The sequence below is a fragment of the Mus musculus genome, chromosome 8 (assembly GCF_000001635.26).
Source record: "Mus musculus strain C57BL/6J chromosome 8, GRCm38.p6 C57BL/6J".
Classification (NCBI taxonomy): domain Eukaryota; kingdom Metazoa; phylum Chordata; class Mammalia; order Rodentia; family Muridae; genus Mus; species Mus musculus.
The window spans coordinates 10,738,832-10,754,853 of record NC_000074.6 but is presented as its reverse complement, the minus strand read 5'-3'; the positions used below and the strand labels follow the sequence as shown (position 1 = coordinate 10,754,853).

At 44.3% G+C, this 16,022-nt stretch overlaps 2 long non-coding RNA genes across 3 annotated transcripts in view; one reads left to right on the top strand and one right to left on the bottom strand.

Annotated features, from left to right (window-relative positions):
* Window positions 1-15,996, bottom strand: part of Gm39129 — a 31,986-nt gene extending 15,990 nt beyond the window's left edge. The window contains exons 1-2 of the long non-coding RNA XR_870134.2: window positions 15,855-15,996; window positions 11,412-11,572 (exon numbers count right to left, since the gene is read on the bottom strand). This is a non-coding gene — a long non-coding RNA (predicted gene, 39129). The remainder of the gene's footprint in view (window positions 1-11,411; window positions 11,573-15,854) is intronic.
* On the top strand, window positions 7,597-14,604 carry Gm32429. Of its 2 annotated transcripts, XR_870133.2 has the most exons (4): window positions 7,597-7,688; window positions 7,953-8,111; window positions 12,212-12,282; window positions 14,034-14,604. It is a non-coding gene; the product is annotated as a predicted gene, 32429 (long non-coding RNA). The 2 variants fall into 2 exon arrangements; XR_378707.4 differs by lacking the exons at window positions 12,212-12,282; window positions 14,034-14,604 and adding an exon at window positions 10,204-10,661.
* Window positions 15,997-16,022: the final 26 nt, after the last annotated feature.

Sequence of the window (16,022 nt, the reverse complement as noted above, 5' to 3'; positions counted from 1 at the left end):
TTTGTGTGTGCACAGGTGTGTGTCTGTGTGAATATGTACACGTGTGTGTGTGGTGTCTGTGTGTGCATGTGTATGCGTTCATATGTGTGTGTAAGGAAGGCTTGGAAGAGTTCAAGGTCACACTTTGGTTTTCTCAACAGTTAGCCACGTGGGTTTGAGATCAGGGCCACTTTCCGGGAAAGTATTCTTCGCAGTGAGCTGCAGCGAGCCAGATCCTCAGAGGCTGCTCAATAAGGACTCCTCTTTTCTCACTGCAAATTTCATTCAGATGCAAATGGTGTTAGAGAGAAACGAAGGGTTAATTTATTTCTCAGAGGCCCTCTTGGCCCAGATAAAAAAACAGGGCCTCAGCAGCTTCAATCTAGTTACAGCAGCCATCTTAGAAAGAAACCAGTCAGAAGCAGACTATCCAATCAGCGTTCTGTCTATTGATCTAGGGTACTGAAAGCAGGAACCTGACAGTTCCCAGCCAGTGTGACTGCTTCTGCTGGACTTATCGGAAGTTGGGTAGAGGAATGGCCCAGATGCCCCGTTCCTGCCTCTTATCTGTATTAGATAAGAACAGGTGTAAAAAGAAAATTTAAAAAAACTCACAGGGTCGCTGTCCGTTTACTTGGCACAAGCATATGAAAGTATGTGAAGTTAGATAGTGTCTGTCCCATTTACAAGGGAGGATTGGAGCAAGTCCTGAAAATCAATACAAACAGACAAAGAATCCAGTAAATAGAGTAAGAAACAGTAGGGACCACGTGGTAAAGGTCTGTCCTCATGGCCACTAAACACACGGAAAGGTAAGAATGACTTCAGCAGCAGGTGTCACGTACATTTGGTATTTCAAATGCTTCAAGGTGAGATTTTCCAGCAAGTCTGTGGTCTGTTTCTTCATACTGGCTTTCTGTCTCTGATCAGCTCTGTGCTCAAAGCAAACCTGACATTTTAATGTACAAGTTATTGAGAGATATGTGCCAGAGAGGTATCTGCTGTAACCCACAGCTTCGACCTGATTTTGTAATATGCAAGTTGAAGCTGTGCGGTATAATTTTTAGCCTAAACAACAGTCTGACTAGGGTCTAGACACAAGAGTCCAGAAAAGGAAAGTTCACAGCAGCTTTTTCAAAGGGACAATCTTGCAGCCATGCAGGTCTCAGAGTCCTCATGGCCCAGCAGTGGGAGTACTAGCAGAAATGCAGAAATAAGCCGCTCTTGAATTTTAAATTATAGCCAGATTTTTTTCTCTGCTACTGAAATTATACTTTCAAAGATTCCCAATGTTTCTAAGAATAATTCATTAATAGATAAAAAGGATAGTGAAAAAAAGAACCCACCCCCAAAATAGAAGGTGATTATCTGGTGTTTTTATGGGAGAAAGTGGCATGAATATTGTCAAAGAATGTGTGTTTAAGAGCAAAGTTGTATTTAAAAATTAATCACTGATCTTTTCCAATTGTGTCTGTGGTCCCTATCAAAAGAGTGTCGTCCTTTGTCTCTACAACTGGAGGATCAGCCTTCCTGTGTCACCTGACTCCAGGCTTGTCTGCTGACTCTCAGTGGTGCCAAGACTCAACACATTCAGAGCCAGCCCAGCAGGGGTCTGATAGAAATGGGCTCAGGGTGAAGCCTGTGAAACTGTCGGCCACTGCCCTAGGATGGATCCTGTCTCACTGTACGGAGAGTGGGAAAGATTCGTACCAAGCCCTTTATGGAAATCTCTGTGACAAGCTGTTGTCTAAGCAACTTCAACGTAGTCACACTTCTTGCATTGGGCTCCAGTGCCCCAGGCGACCCTGGGGCTGCAGTATAAGATGTTTCATCACCAAAGAGGAAACTGAGGCTCAGAGATTCCGATGACTTGCTTGGTGGCAGTCAGAATCGTTTCTCCTGTGTCACTGACAGTCACTGCTTCCTACAGGCTCAGCAGACAAGGAAATGGGTGCCCAAGGAGGGAACAAGTCTTGTTGAGTCAAGAGAAGCAAAGCTTCCAGAACACACTCTGCTTGTCTGAGGCTGAGTTTCACGATGTATTCCTTGCCTTGCCTGGAGCTCACTAGGTAGATATTGCTGACCTTGAACTTAGAGATCCCTCTACCTCTGCCCGAGTGCTGGGATTAAAGGCAGGCAGAACACATTCTTCATAGAGAATTAGGAAGCCGGTCTGAAAACATGAGACACGCCCACTTCGTAGTCGCTATTCCAGGATGATGCGGAACAAGCTGAAAGCCATCAGGATCTAGCCCAACATAATAACGAAGTATGTTTGGAAACATAAAATATCATCTCAGAGGCATGTTGCCAAGAAATCCAGCTCACAGCTAAAGCCGGGAGATTAAAACAGTTTCCCCCCTCGCTCAGCTGCTGGACCCAAGGCTGCAGGAATATTGAGATGGCACCACTAAATGAAAACCATCTTGATCTGCATTAAATCTCTCCAGCCCTCTGTGTCCTCATGCCCCCTACTTCACAGGGAATACCAGGAAGCAACTGTGTTTCTGTAAATCTCCATCCCAATAAGCCCATGCAAAAGCACACAACTCAGTTACAATCTTGTTAAGCTGCACGCCTAGTTTGGGCAGATTTACCACTATACTTCTCTGTTCCCCAGCTATGAGATCCCTTGCCACCTGCGGCTTCTCCAGGCCATGTGGTTCTGTTCCATCTTCCTTCCACCTCCTCTTCCTCCATCTCCTCCTCCTCCTCAGTTCCCTACTCTTTCCCCACTCTCTAAAACTTCCAGCCCCTCCTTTTCCTTCCACTGCCCAATCACAGGCTTTATTTGGCCAGTTAGAATGGGGAGAAGGTTCACATGAAATCTACATGATGAGTAGTGAGTGATCTACTCCTCATCAGGGCAGCCCCTCTTGAGGAAGCAGAATTAATGTTAGAACACAAACAGCACCAGGGTAAGCCACAACCCTCCCTGTCCCATGTCTGCTGCACTCTTCTGTGACTGTGAAAAGGGCTCAGCTCTGGGTGTCATGTGAAACCAAATGTCATGAGTTGATTGGGTGGCAGTGGCTGGTCTCATTGCTAGGACTGCTGCACCAAATGACCTAGCAGAAGCTGTAGGGAGCTACAGATCATCAAAGGAAGGAGACATGAGAAGACAGAGGACTGATGTAAAAAACTGTATTTGGCCTGGGTGAAAGGGAAGAAAGTCCATTTTAGCCAGAGTTTCTCCACACCATCTAAAACATTTTTTTGCTGATGTGTTGGGAACAAATGGAGCTGTTGTAGGGTGAGCTGATCTGATCTGAGCTGAGCTGGTGAGACAGAGATTAAGTGATGCAAAGAAGGCTTTAGTCCAGCTTTGTAGTCTGAGTCCCACGATCAATGCTCAGACTGGCAAGAAGGATGAGTTGGATGGCTGATGGTACATCAGTTCCCTTATAAACGTCACCTGAACTGTGTTCATGGTTTGGGGGATGTTGCTCTCTCAGTAACCCCTTCAAGGATGGCAGAGGGCAAGGAGAGAAGCATCCATCAGTGACTCAAAAGAGGGTTCATCCAAGGGGCCATGATAAAACTTAGTAGTTGGCAGAAGATACAAAACCTAAGCCAGGAGGTAATAGCTGTACGACTCTGTGGGGAACATTAAGAGATGAAGTTACATGAGGAAATTTTTATATCAAGATTAACAAGAGTTAAATGCAATTGTACAACTGGATGGACCAGAGTTCTGAAGAAGGCTGAGGTAACTGTAATCACCTGTTGGTTTCCATCATAAGAAGCAATCACCTAGAGGCTTTCTAAAGAAAGTCAAAGTCAGCATCCAAGGACTGAATGAGGTGTCTAAGGGACAGTTCCTTTACGTATGATGCATTCTGTTTATTTGTTTTAAATATTGACAATATCAGCTATTATTCAATGTACAAAACAAGAGTATCTTAAGTAAAACACAGTATTTGGTCAGAAACAATTTGATAAATAAAACTTTAATAATTGGGACTATTTTGGCTGACTTGGCAAGGAAGGCTAGAGCCAGCTCTTTGTTGCTTTTGCTGATGGGCAAATCTCTTAGGTCAGTGCATACTGGCAGAGGAGAGTATAATTCTTAATACCATTCTATTTAAAAATAGACTGGCTGTTTAGAGGCACAATTTGTAAAGCAAGATAACTAAATTAAATGAGCTTTTGACTTTTGGAGTTTCCTAGAAAACATCAAGAAGCATCCGTGTGAAAGCTTGTAGGCTCAAGATGACAGTTGTAGGCTCAAGATGAGAGTTGCAGGTGCTAGCCCTGGAGTTCTCTATCTGGGTAGAGAGAGAGAGGAGCCCAGGTTGGAGAGAATCTATTTTATGCAAGTCTTCTCCTCCCAAAGAACCTAAAGACTTGAGATATCACTAAATAGAATCGTTTATTGACTCTACAGATACAGAACCTATTGTCCAAGACAGCCCTTAAATATTCTGAAGAACTTCCTACAGCTCTGAGTTTGATGACAGAGTAGGTGCTATCTTCCTTTAATGAGGAAATATGGGTGGTTAGGGCATAGGCTGAAATTAGCTTTTGCTGAGAGGAGGAACTGAATGTCAGGGTAAAGGTCATGACCAATTGACCTAACATGCAGGTTCCATACCAGTCAAGTAGTAGGTAGACTTAGGTACAAAGTTCCTCTGTCCTCAGCAGCCTCATATGTCAGTTTGGAAGACACTGAAGGTAGACTTAAAGGCTGCCTCCCTAAAGCACCCCAGGGACATTATTATAAAATGCTAATGAATAGGATGGAAGACATGAGCATGGACTGTGAATGGAAGTTTCATTCTCATTGCTGGCTGGAATTCCCAGGAAGACTGGGCACACTGAGTGTGGCAGACAAGTCATGATGCCAGACAGGAGAAAGTTGGATTTTTGGTTCTTTCACGTCAGAGGTCATCTCTAGAGCAAAGAAAGCAACCCAAATCTTGGATAGATAAATAGTGTTTAAAGTCACTGAGCAAAAATGAGTAACCCATTGTTACAGGGGTTTGATCACACTGTGAGCCTCCAGATTGTGTTATTTACTGGAAAAACCCGTTTCTGGTTGTGGTGTGGCTCATCCTTACCACACACCTTTACTCCAGGAGCTTTCTTCTGATTATAAACAGGATTAAGTAAAGTCAACCGTAGGTCAAGAGGTGGAGCAAGCAAGCAGTTGAGAGGGAGTGAACATAGGGAAAAACCATAGAGTAAGAGGATGTCAGGAGGATGGATAGAGAGACAAACAGGAAGTAGAAGGGAAGGATGTTCCATTTAAAGGGTTTTTTAAGTGTCATGGAAAAGGAGAACTTCCCTTTGGTACATTGGCTATGGAGGAAGGTCAGGTAGGTCCTTTCTGTGCCTCTCTGAGTTAACAGACTTTCACCCCAGCATCTAGCAATTGTCAAAGTCAAATGTTTGAGAATTTGTCAAAACCAACAACCTACAAATGGTAGTGAAGGAACTCCCATCCAATTCAGCGTTTGGGTGCCAATGTGGAGAGAGTGTGAACACCACATACTAGCAATGGAGAAAAGCACCATTGAGGGACCATTGTCCAGGATAGTGAGAAAGCACACAGAAAGAGTGGTCACCATCACAGTGGCTTCTGCAGAGGGATATCACCTAGGAATGAGAAGACAGAATCCTGTGTGCAAGAGCTGGGAACAGGTGAAGACAGGGCACAGGCAACAGATCAAGACTCCACCTGGATGTTTTTCCATCTGTGATAGCAAAGGACATCTGTTGGAAGAAGTAAGGAATAAAACAAAATTAATTAATAAAAGCCAAGCATAAGAGAACATGATATCTGCAGGTGGAGGTGAAAGAATAGGTGTTGATGAGAACAAGAAGCCATGGATACTGAAAAGAGAGTGGGCAGAAACAGCAGCAAGAAGCACCAAGTTCTCTCCATCACTATAAAACTAAAGTCATGGAGGGACCTCACCAAGCCGTGGGTGAGCAGATGACAGAGAGAAGAGAGTAAAAACAAAGATGAGTTGTGCTGAGCTTAGGAGGTTGGGATGCTGTTTCCATATGAACATTTTATCTGTCTAAGACCTACACACATTAAGGTGACCTTTGCCTGAATTTTGGGATGAATTGAACAAGATGCCCTATGTTGATGTCATCAGGATCCCTAATAGCCACCGAGCTGACGGGGGCTTTGTCCCAGCATGAACATACTCTTCAGAGAGTGCTCTGAAGCCCAAGTTGGAGGTATCAACCCCTCCCCAAGTCAACAAACTGTCCTCATCACCTGCTTCCTGTCTCTGCTCTTCTTTGCAGCTTTACCCCTTAGGTATAATTATTTTCATTGCTTCGTCTGTGAGCCAAATTTTAAATTATTTTATTAATCACATTTATTGTTTGAGTGAGCATATGTAGGGAGGGACATGTGTACCACAGCGCATGTGTGGAAGCTAGAGGCAACTGGTGAGAGTTAATTACCTCTTGCAACCCTATGAGTCACAGGGATTAAACTCAGGTCATCAGCTTGGGGCAAGCACCTTGACCTACTGAGCCATCTTGGCAGCCCCATATGTCTTATTTTTTATGAGGGAAATGAGCCAATTCTTTCCCTCCAGTCCAAATCGTAATTTAAGGGGTACTTTTTTATTGTTATGACTGTGATCAAGACAACATATTTTTAAAGTGTGTTTAATTAGGCTTATGATTTCAGAGGGTGAGAGTCCATGATGGCAGCGCAAAAGCATGGCAGCAGGAACAGCTGAGAAATCACATTTGGATCCACAAGCAGGAGACAAATAATGCATGGGGATGGGAGTCTTTTTACACCTCAAAGCCCACCGCCAGTGACATCTCCTCCAACCAAACCACAGCTCCTAATCCTTTCCAAACAGTTTCATCAACTGGGGACCAACTATTCTAATATATGTGGGGCATGACCTTCCAAATTACTGCATCCTCTAATCATAAATGTCTGTGTGCACCCCTAAAGCATCCAGTTCATCCAGTCCTTCGCCCGTGGTGGTTCAGATTATTTACAGTGTGCTGGGGGTTTGGCCTGAGGGAATACAGTGTGAGCAAATTTCCACAGCTCTTCATGACGAGCAGCATACAGTTCAGATGAAATGCTTCTGCAGTGAACTCTCTAAACGGTAAATTAACACCTCACCGAGCAACAAAACACAGACTACATTTCCCAGAATTCCCTGTCACTAGGTGTGGTGTGTGAATGAGTTCTAGCCAATAACTTGCAAATTGAAGCATCAGGCATAGTCCTGGAAAGAACTGGATGCAGTCTAAAGCCTGGTTATGACTTCTTAACCCCCCCCCCCCACTTTTCCTCTCCCTCTCCCTCTTCTCCTCTCTCCCTCTCATCTCCCTGTATTTTACAGTGTCTCTTGAAAATTAATCTAGACTGCTGGAGCTGTGTTGGTCATTGTGATCCATGAACAGCTCATTGGAAGTCATGTTTGGTTAAATTGAGAGTCTAGAAGGAGCCTGGATCCTTTAAAGTTCCAGTTGGCTCTGCTCAGCTCTGCACTCCTTCAGCAACACTGTAGAGCCTTGTTGTTTAAGCTTCCAGCATTTCAAGAATTCATTTATGCATATTTATGTCTAACTAAAATAGGAGCTTCCACCCCAAGAATGTGGGAGGAGTTAAGAAGACATAATGGGATTCAGTCTGGTGCCTTGACGAGCTTTCCCTTGTAGTGACTTTGAGATGGCAGTGTTTGAAGCTTGATGAAGTCATGGACGGAGCATCTCAGGTGGGGAAGAGCAGTGTTGAGAAGAATCATGAGGAAGTGTAGGCTACACACCAAAGGTGCAAGGATCCTGATTACATCTGAATAAACCAGGGAAAGATCTGTGGGGCGTGAACCTGGAGAAGCCAGCAGGGACCAGAATCTCCCTGAGGGCAGAGGCATAGTGACAGCTCTGTTCTTAATTCTGAAAGGAAATGGGAGGTTACTGAAGAGTTTCACAACAATCAGACCATGACTCTTAAACTTTTATGCTTATTGTGCATGTAGGAGAGTATCCACTGCTTAGGGACAGAAGACCACCCAGGAGCTCACCCTAGTTTTTCCTGCTGCTTGCTCCAGACCCAGAAACTGCAGTGTCAGGCAAGTTGAAGTCTCCTGCGAGGGTGAAGCTTGTGCTCTCTGGAAGGTCAGGAGGATTTCCTTAAGGTGAGATTTACCTTTCCTAGTGTTCTGTGAACTCTGTCATGTTCAATTTATTGCTCTACAGTGTACCCCAAGACAGTAGAACTGTATTTTACACACTATTGTGTGTTTTCAAGCATTCAGCACAGCGCCTTGCTCACAGTTGGTGCTCAATACATATTTATTGATTTAGTTAACGGATGGATGAGTAAACAATGTTTGTATAATTCTCCCCAAAGGAATCCAAAGATGTGAGCAGAACTTGCTGGAAGGCTCCTCAGAGAGTTGTTTGTTTGCTGACTCTGGTGATATTTGTAGCTAAGGCAGCAGAGACCGAAAGGCTGCTACTGATTTTGCAAATTCATTTGCCTGTGCAAACAGCCACGCTGCAGGCACTTCCACAGGACCCAGGACAGGAGTGGTGCCACCTCTGTCCTCTGGCAGTGTGTCTGAAAACACAGCCTTAGCCCACCTGCTTGTTTGCAACCTGGGGCAGTAACTGAAGGGTGCAGGAGGCCCCAGTGGCTTTTTACCTTTTTGTAGTGACTCAGGTTTGAGCAACAAGTTTATCTCCTTAATCATTATGATTGTTTATTCAGAAAAACGGCAAAACAACTTTCATGTAAATTTTTGGAGTTGGTCACGAGTAAATAGAATCAAATATTTTACCCAAAGCCATGTAATCATTGGCAAGTGAGACTTTCCACTGTGAGTCAGAAACGCAGAAAAGATAGGGCTTCAATCAGATGGTCCAACCCTACTGTTAGCAAGCCCATTTGACAAAAGGAATTGGGAGCAGGGAGGTTGCCAGGATGGGAGCTGGGAACCCGTGACAAAGGGAAACAGGTAGAAGGAGAGACTGCCATGAGAACTGAGAAAAGGACTTTTAAAGAATTCATAACTTGACCTCCGATTTCACGCACCCAATCATTACTTTCAGGGGTGATGTTTTAGGGGACAAGAGCAGTGTTTGTAGGAGTAGGACCCCAGCAACCTCGCTAAGGCACTGTGATCTTGTACCTAGGTGGTGCATCATGTGTGAATACAAGACATGTGAGGAGGGTTGGAAGCGACACCAGATATTGACATGCTGTTTTCTTCCATAACGGATCATCACAGTTTCAACTCACACTAACCAGTGGTCCACCATGTGTCGATTTATCTTCAGAACATCCCCAAATATGCTGAATTACAAAATTTGAAGACAGCACATGAATGGTGACATTTGTAGCCTCTCTCTTTCACCTCCTCCTACCCCACACTTGTATTAACGCATCTTTTTCAAAGCCAGACTCTTCCCAGAAGCCTCTGTTTCCAATGAGGTCCTGTAGATGCCTCTGCAGCAGGGCTGTTTGCACAGGCAAATGAATGGCAGAGTCAGACAGAGTCTTTCAGTTTGCCCATCAGCAAACACTCAACAATGATTCAAATGCCTGCTATTTAACTAAATTTGTGGCCAATGCATAGGCTGCACCATGCTTGCTCCTTGCTTGGTTGCTGCATCTCTCTCTTTCCTTTGTGGACTGCAAAATTCATTCTGCTTTTGTTTGGTTGGTTGCTTGTTTGTTTAATTTTGAAAACAAAACAAAACAAAACAAAAAAAACCAGAGGGCCCCTTTCCTATGTTTCCCAGATAACTTTGTTTCAGTTGATAATATGTGATGGCTTGGATGTAAAATGACCTCCATAGGCTCATGTTTTCTAACATTTGATTCCCAGATGGGGATGCTACTTAGAAGCCGTGGGGGGTTTTATACACAGGATTTAGCAGCCAAATGTCAAGCTATAGGGACAGACCAGATAGTTAGTCTGGCTTGGCTTCTGAGTTGGTTGAGCTTTCCAGAATGTATCTCCTTATAAGAAGCAAACCCAAACCTTTCTTCCCTTAAGATACTTCTGTGTGGTATATTGTCACAGTGAACAAATGTATTATACAGTTACTGCAAAAAATGCACAAGAAAAGGTAGAAAGAAGGACCCTGGCCTCCCGCTATGAGGGTGTCTTAGGGTTTTATTGCTGTGCAGAGACATCAGACCAAGGCAACTCTTACAAAAGAAAACATTTACTTTGAGCTGGCTTACGGTGTCAGAGGTTTAATTCGTTATCATCACCACAGGAAACATTGGTGATGTGCAAGCGGACATGGTGCTGGAGGAGCTGAGACTTCTACATCTTGATCTGCAGGCAGCAGGAGACCAGATGCTACACTAGACCACCTTGGAGCAGTTGAGACCTCAGAGTCCACCTCCACAATTGACATACATCCTCTACAAGGCCACACCGAGTAAAAACGCCCCTCACTATGGGCTAAACGTTTAAACACATGAGTCTCTGGAGGCCACCACAGAGGAGTCCATTTGGCAGCTTTCCGATACTGCACTGGGTTTATAGTAGTTGAGACAGTGGCTACTGTTAGCCATAAACTGCACCCTTGCTGACTCCCTGCCCCACGCCCCCCCCCCCACACACACACCTTATTTCCTTTTTGAGTCACAACAATGTTGCATTCTTCAGTTTCTTTTGTATCCTTAACATTCTAGGCTACATTTGTTTCCATATCATTAAATTTCTTAGCACACATTGTGTTGTTTTGGATGCTTGCATATTTTATAAAAAAAGATAATCTGTAACTGTTTTTTTTTAAATCACTAACAATAGGATCTGTTTAATGTTTCATTGTTATAAACTCTATTAATGTTTTTATTTACTTTGTGCCTGAAGATATTGCTAAATGCCTAAACTACAATGGCCACACATTTATATGAATTCTCAACTGTTTTCTGATTATGGAATTCAGAGTGTGGGGCCAAAGGCCAGGGCATTATGCAGTCAGTATTTCTCAAAGACGAATTTTCACAGCTAAAGATATTTGACTCAAGTCTAATTTGCTTCATTGATATGTCAATTAACATTTGGAGATCACTTAATCAATTAGACATCTTCTCAAACATTCAAGAGTGATTCAGGTAACTTCATGGCTCTACTGTTGCTCCTGATGCTTGCTGGCTATACCGTAGATGGGGAAGAAGTTTACAGCCAGTGCTCTCTGCCAGAGAGTCCTGTAGACACACCTGCTGCCCTCTGTGTGAGAGGAAACAGTCAGTCTGGGGCTGTGCTCAGCACCTGTGCAGGTAGTGGAGGAAATCCTCCTGCCAAAGGGAGTGAGTTAGATGCTAAGTGTATGTGCTTTCTCCCTAAGGGTGCGCTGCTTCTCTACCCCACTGAGAGCACGCCTGTTCTAAGCTCATTGCAGTCTTGTAGACCTATGCCCTCTGCATCCAGCCATTTGCATGCAGTCTGTGGCTCGCCATTCCTCTCACTCACCGTGCCTTCTGCTGGAAAGCAGATCTGGAAGCACGTGCTGGGCTCTGGGGGAACAGGTGGCTGGCAGTACGGTCTCATTTTTCCTCCCCTTCTGGAAGGCAGTGGGATGTGGATCAGGACTGGATCCATTTAGCAGTGCTGCTCTTTGATTAGTGGAGGATCTGTTTGAGGAGAAAAAGAAATAAATGAGCTGGGTTACAGGAGTAAAATTAGAAAACACTTCAGCCCTAGGAGAGATGCCTAAACATGGAAAATGTGTTGACCAATGCTGAATTTTGTCTCCTTGACAGCAAAAGAAGACAACAGTTGAGTGATTCACTAGGTGCAGGTGTGAAATATTAAGGACTTGATTTTGTTCTGAAAAATCAGGCCATGGGAGACATCTTGGATGAGGGCTTTAGATTCAGGGGTGTGAACTGACATGTGAAAACCTGCTCCCGATTCATGTGGACAGCTCTGATTTAGGGATATGCGGCTATAAAACCAATGTGGTAAAATATTTCATGGATTTGGGGAAATATTCAAGTAGTCAACATATAAAAATCCAATGAAAATCCAAATCTCAAAGAATCTATTCTTTGAGAAGAAAAGAAAAAAACCAAAAAACCAGATTTAAGTTTTCATCACTTTACTGAAGTCAGGCTGAGTACATAAAGTGCACATATTTCAGACGCACACTTGAGAGGTGTGTCATCTATACACACCCCCAAATCCAGCAACTCCAAGGGCTATGACTGTTCCTTCACCCTGAAAGCTCCATCTTGCCTTCTCACTATCCCCTTCTCTCTGCCTCTTCACAGCTCTTCTCCAGGACACTGATGTTCAGCTTGTTGCTGCCATGACAAGGATGCCATATGTTCTGGAATGATGTGTAAGTGGGCGAGTAAGACGTGCTCTCTGTTGTTGGCTTTGTTTGCCTCCACATGATTGCATCAAAACTCATTCATATTTTAGTGGACAATACTAGTTCATTCTTTTGTGTTGCTGACTAGCATTCCCATGTACGGCTGAATGTCTGAGCAGATATCTCAGCTCTTAAGTGGTAATGTTCCATAGGACGAAGAAGTGCCTTACACTCTAATTTTTCTTCCGTCTTTATCAAGTGGGTGAATTTTCAACAGCATCAATGTTGTTGATGATTTAAAAGGATGTTGTTTGTAGCATTTGTAGTTATGTGTGGGTATGAATGTGTATACCAGTGCATGTGTGATAATACAAGCGTGTGTATTTGTGTGTGTGTGTGTGTGCATGGAGTTGCAATAGGGTTGCATATGTGTATGTGTATTTGTGTGTTGTATGTGTGTAGAAGTGTGTGCATTGCATGTGTGCATGTGTGGGTATGTGTGTGCATGCTTATTTGGAGACCAGAGGATCACCTTGGATATCAGCATCTATTTGAAGATGCTACCTACCGTTTTTTGAGAGAGGGTCTCTCACTGGCCTACAACTCTCTGATTTGACCAGTGAGTGTTGGGAGCCGCCCTCACATTTGCCATTACAAGATGGCGCTGACAGCTGTGTTCTAAGTGGTAAACATAATCTGCACACGTGCAGGGGCAGTTTTCCCGCCATGTGTTCTGCCTTTCTCGTGATGACAACTGGGCCGATGGGCTGCAGCCAATCAGGGAGTAATACGTCCTAGGCGGAGGATAATTCTCCTTAAAAGGGACGGGGTTTTGCCATTCTTTTTCTCTCTCTTGTTCTTGCTTTTTCTCTCTCTTGTTCTTGCTTTTTCTCTCTCTTGCTTTCTTGTTCTCTCTCTCTTGCTTTCTTGTTCTTGTTCTTTTTCTTGCTTTCTTGCTCTTGCTCTTGCTCTCTGGCTCCTAAAGATGTAAGCAATAAAGCTTTTGCCGCAGAAGATTCCGGTTTGTTGCGTCTTTCCTGGCCGGTCGCGTGAACGCGTGTAAGAAGTGAGTCCCAGGGCTGTGCTGTTTCCCTCTGACTTATTCGGCCATATGGAGTCAGAACGAATTGCTCCTTGAGTGTTGTTTTCTGAGATCTGAGGAACAGAAGCTACTCTGCTTTCATTTTAAGGAGGACTACATTCTATTGATTACATGTGTGATACTCAACACCTTACTGACAAACAGGCCTTGTGTCTGTTGATTTTGCCCACTGAAGTTCTGAGCACACTGAATGTGGGCAGATCTAATGTGTAATTTCTGTAGCATGACAGTTCGTCATGACTGTCACATGGGATGAGACATACACAGTAGATAGGTGAGCACAGCCTGGGTACTGATGGAAACTGAAGTGGGAAGACCCTCTTGGGATGTGCAGTGCTCCACTCAACAGGCTGGGGCCCAGATTGAGCCCAAGTGGAAGATGTTCTCTTTCCATATCCTGGCCCCCATGAGTAAGCTGACTCATTTGCCACAAGCTTCCTCTGTCTTAAAAGGCTCTGCCTCACCCTAAGTCCATAGCACGGAAGCAAGTGGTCATGAAGCAGCCGCTGCGTGTGAATAAGTCCTCTTTCTTCAAGTTGTCTTAAGCTGGCTGTGGTGTGGTCTAACCTAGCCTTGTGGTCAGATAACTGCTCTGAGCCTTACTTTCACAGGTCACAACCCCATCCATTTGTCCCTTCTCTGTTCTTGTCTCATCTCACTTCTCAACATTCTTCAGGTTATAAAGTCCTGTGTGTGACTTCAGCTTGCCCAACTGGAAGACCAGCGGCAGCTCCCAGCCTCAGCCCTGCCCAGGTGAGACCTGAACAGCTGTGCCTACCCGTGAGGAGAAGCTGCTTGCTTTCATGGCCCCTTGCTGCAGACCATACCTTCCCACTGTCTCCATCCAGGCCTCTCCCCCTGCATGGGATCCTGTACTTGTAGCTGGACTGCAGCTTGCTGTCTGGGTCGCACAATGCTGCAGCACATTAGGGATATTCTGCCTCTGGCTGCCATCTGCTGTGTTGCCTCCTTCTATGCCTTTAGGACTTGTAAATATGATGACATGTCTTTTATCTTTGCATCATGTTATTGATAATGATGCTCCAAACAGCCCAGGCTAAGACTTGCATACTTCACCTCCTACTGACAACTATTGTAACTCATGAGTCAGTGACCTGGGCGTATGACCCATTCTGTCATGTGGTTCCATACCATAGCCAGTTTCATTTGCTATGCATGAGGGTTACTCCCTTCATCTTTATACCCCTATGCAAGGCAGAGGGTCGAAAGATGGCAGGTATTTATAGCAGGGTAGAGTTGGGAGGTGGAAAGAAGTTAATATGTGGGGGGTGGGTGGGAGAGGGCAACAGGGAAGAATGTGATTGAATATATTATATGCATTATGAAAAAGTCAGAATGAAACCATTATTGTAATTATTGCTAATAAAATATTTAAATGAGATTAAAAAGCAAATTGAATTAAATGTACATTAGTTAGATAAGATGCCTGCTGAAGTATTTTATTGAAAGTATTGCTGGGCTAGGGAGGTGACTTATGGGTTAAGAGTATGGACTGCTCTGGTAGGGAATGATCTGGGTTCAGTTCTCAGAAACATACACACACAGAGGCAGTGGCTAACAATGGCTATTGCTACAGTTCAGGAGATTCAATGCCTTCTTCTGGCCCCTGAGTATACTGCAAATGTGTGCTGTTTATATATGTGTGTATGTATATATATGTATGTGTGTGTGTGTGTTTGTATATACATATATGTGTGTGTGTTTGTGTGTGTATATGTGTGTGTATGTGTATATATATATATGCAAAATATTTGCACATAGAAAGTAAATTAAATGAATCTAAAATTTCTATGTGTTGTCTCCTCTTTAAGATGTCTAGACTCTGGGAAAAAGACCTACCGTGGCTGACTGGTACCAGGTAATCAGGCCTCAGACCATCTAATGAAGTGTAGATCTAGTAAGTTTTCCAGGAGAGAAATGCCTTTGCTGCCTGTCATTGGTGCCAGCACACCCTTCCTTCTATCTGTGGCTTCCTTCACCTTCTCAAATCTTTTCCCTCTCTGTTTCGGGATCACATTTCAACGGTTTTCTGGATCCTGGGCCTTGTCAATGGGCTTCCTTCCAGGCTGTCAGCTTAGATGGCTTGCAACATTGCACCTGAACTGCCTTTATATTTGTATCAGGACATTCCCGTGTGTGTGTGTGTGTGTGTGTGTGTGTGTGTGAGAGAGAGAGAGAGAGAGAGACTGAAGTAAGTAAAAGAAAGGAGCAGGGAAGAAAGGTAAGTGGGCATTGTGCTGACACAGCCCAGGCTCACCTGGTCCTTCAGAACTCAGTGATGCTGAGGCAGAGACTGGTCAGTTACAGACTCAGCTCTCAGCATCCTGTAAGGGTATTCTCCTCTCCCTCATATTATTCCCCCTCTTAGTGCTCCAGTGGTCATCTCCACCCCGGCTGCTCATGGGTAATGTCTGTTTCTACTTCTCTCTCTTTGTCTCACAAAATGCCAACGGGTGCTCATGGCTCGCACACCCACCTTGAAGTCCTTGGTGATGACCTGCAGCTTCCAGCATCACCAGACTAAACTCCAGCCAGCCAGCCTTTTATCTCAGAGTATCTTGTTGCCAGGGCACAGGGTCCGTGCAGGGAGGGAAGGGTAGAGTCAGATGTCCAGTATTCAGTGCAGAGGAAAGAGCTCATAGCC